We start from the raw sequence: 3,054 nt of genomic DNA, 5'->3' as shown, positions 1-3,054 counted from the left end.
TCTTCTCTTTAGTTTGTTATTCAGACTCCTCTGTCACCCAGATGGTTACTAAGGGTAACTAGGGCTCTTGACAAAATAATGACCAGTGACCAATGACAATGACGAGCTCTCCATGGATACCAGCACACATTTATATTGGCCGACGTGGATAAAGTGGAGAAGATCAAAGCAGCTTTATAGCCTGTTCTTTTAATCTATATAGTTTAAGGGCAGATCTAATTCAAAGCTTTTAAGTTGGCCAAAGTTTACGGTTGGTAGCTTATAAATCGTACTATAAGTGTGTAATAATGTTCTGGAATTGCATTTAGCGCTTTAAGGGCAAATTTTCACACAATATAATAGTGTAAACATGAGTAAGCAGTTCTATTATTTGCATTTATCATCTTAGGTTCGATGAAAAACATAGGCTACCTAACCAGATCTGGTTGATCTGGTCTGGTTGAATTCCCTCTCGCTGACTCTTCTATCTTTAGCAGATAATTATTACTTGGATGTAATGAGATCATACTTAGAGTGTTTACTGTGGTGTGAAAGTTACAGTAGTTGCAAAAGAAATACAATAGCTATTTTTAATGTGTCAACACCATATCCAAGAAAAATGACCAAGCATAAAGAATACAGTGCCTTGCGAAAGTATTCATACCTCTTAGTTTTTTCACGTTTTGTTATGTTACAGCCTTTAACTTATTCTTCCACATCAATCTACACTTTATACACCATAATGACAAAGCAAAAAACAGGTTTGTACCAAAATTTCAAATTTATTAGATTCCATTGCATAAGTATTCTGGAAAAACTTGACATTTAGGTCAGGAGCATTCATATCACTTGTAGATATTACTACACCTTGAGTGGAGTTAACCTGTGGAAAATTCAATTAAATGGGTATGATTTGGAAAGGCACACACATCTCAATAAAAGGTCTAACAGCTAAATGCATATAAGAGCAAAAACCAATTAAGCCCTGAGTTAAAAACAAAAAACTGCCAGTAGAGCTCAGAAACAGGATTGCTTTAAGCCACACATCTAGGGAAGAGTTCAGAAGAAAAAAAAATCAGCTGCATTGAAGGTTCACAGAAGCATGTAGTTTCCAGTTATTCACAATGGAAGAAGTTTGGGACAACTAGGACTCCTCCTAGTTCTGGCCTCGTGGCCAAATATGGCAGTTGATGGAGAAGGGCCTTGGTTGGACTAGTGACCAAGAAGCAGATGGTCACTCTAGTTGAGCTCCATAATCATATATGCAGAAGGGAGAAACTTACAGAAGGACAAACATCACTGCAACACTCCACCAATCCAGTATTTATGGCAGTGTGGCCAAACTCAATTCTCTCCCCACTGAAGACACATGAAAAACCTGGAATTTGCAACAAATCATCTAAAGGACTCTCAGATTGTAAGAAACAAGATTTTCTGGTCTGATGAACCTCAATTCCAAGCATTATGTTTGGAGGAAACCAGGCACTGCTCATTCTCTGCATAGTAGCACCTTCCAACAGGACAAGCACACAGCAAGAGTGGCTTATAGACAACTCTGTAAATGTCCTTAAGTGGTCCAGCCACAGTTAGGGCTTGAACCCAGTCAAACATTTCTGAAGAAACCTGAAAATGTCTGCCAGACCCCATCTAAGCTGACAGAGCTTGAAAGGCGAAGAAGTAAGAAAAAGAATGCCAGATTATTGCCAAATGCAGATGTGCAAAGCTTGTTGCATGGTACCAAAAAGACTTGAGGCTGTAAAGGTGCTTCAGGTAAGTACAGCGTTAAGGGTATGAATACTTATGCAATGTATTTATTTTAGTGTTTTGTTTAAAAAAAAAATGAGCAAAGTTGTCACAAATCTGTTTTGTCACTTTGTTATTATGGTGTATGGAGTGTAGATTGATGTGGGATAAAAAAGTTATTTAAATCAGTTTAACATAAACCGTGAAAAAGGAAGGGGTATGAATACTTTCGCAAAGCACTGTACAAACAATATTAATTTCTCTCTGTAATTTTGATGCCCCTTTTTGATAAAATCCTCAGATTCTCAGCTATCCACTTTATTCTTCAACACAGAAGTAAGCTTATATGCAAAACTTCTGGGCCCGTATTCATAAAGAATCTTAGTGCAAAGAGTTGCTCCTAGTGACAAAATTCTAAGAGAATTCTTAGAAAAGTGGGCGTTTTCCCTTAAAATTAAAGAAAAGATCCTAGTAAAGAAAAAAGTAATTCACCCTTAAAAGAGGTCTTAAGGTCCAAATTGTTAGGAGTAGGGAAGAGGACTTTTAAGAGGCTTAAGAGTTTCTTTAGCAGTGGATAACACTGACAAAACATGAGGAGGGCAATACAATATTTGCACACAATGCATGACAGTGATTTCACTTTGTCACGATCCAGGCGGGGTTGAGGAGTGGAGAAATGGAGAGGAGAACCGGAGTAAAATGAAAACACTAATTTATTAAACAAAACACTGTAACTAATACAAACAAACAAAACCCGGGAGTAAAAGATGAGCACATGAACACAAGCAAACAGAGGTAACAGAATCATTGACGGACAAATGGGGAGTGCACACACAGACTCTTAAATACACTGAAACGGGGGTGTGGTCACAAACGAGATAACAGGATGACGAGGGGGAAATACAAATATGGGCATGGAAGGAACCAAAAGGACTAACCAAAAGGGGAGAACAGACTAAACCAATAGAACTAGAAACAAGAGGGGAAAAACACTTGGAAAACTTGACAGAACAGGACAATACACAGACATGACTCTGACACACTTATGCTACACATGAGATTGTGCAGAGATAATGTTTGTGACTTATTTTGTTAGAGACATGCTAACATCTCTGACATAGTGCAGAAATGGAAGAAATCACTACATTTATTACATGAACTTATTTGGCAACTGGAAACAATGCAACTATGCAGCAGTAATAATTTGGGTATGTTCACAACCTTCTATAAGCAACGAGATCACACAAACAATTACAGCACTTTCACAACCTTAATGTGCTGCTGTTCATTACCTATCAAATACATTAAATACAACATTAACAGCGTGGTAAA

The sequence above is a fragment of the Garra rufa genome, chromosome 13, assembly GCF_049309525.1.
Source record: "Garra rufa chromosome 13, GarRuf1.0, whole genome shotgun sequence".
Lineage (NCBI taxonomy): Eukaryota > Metazoa > Chordata > Actinopteri > Cypriniformes > Cyprinidae > Garra > Garra rufa.
This window is presented reverse-complemented; position numbering follows the sequence as displayed.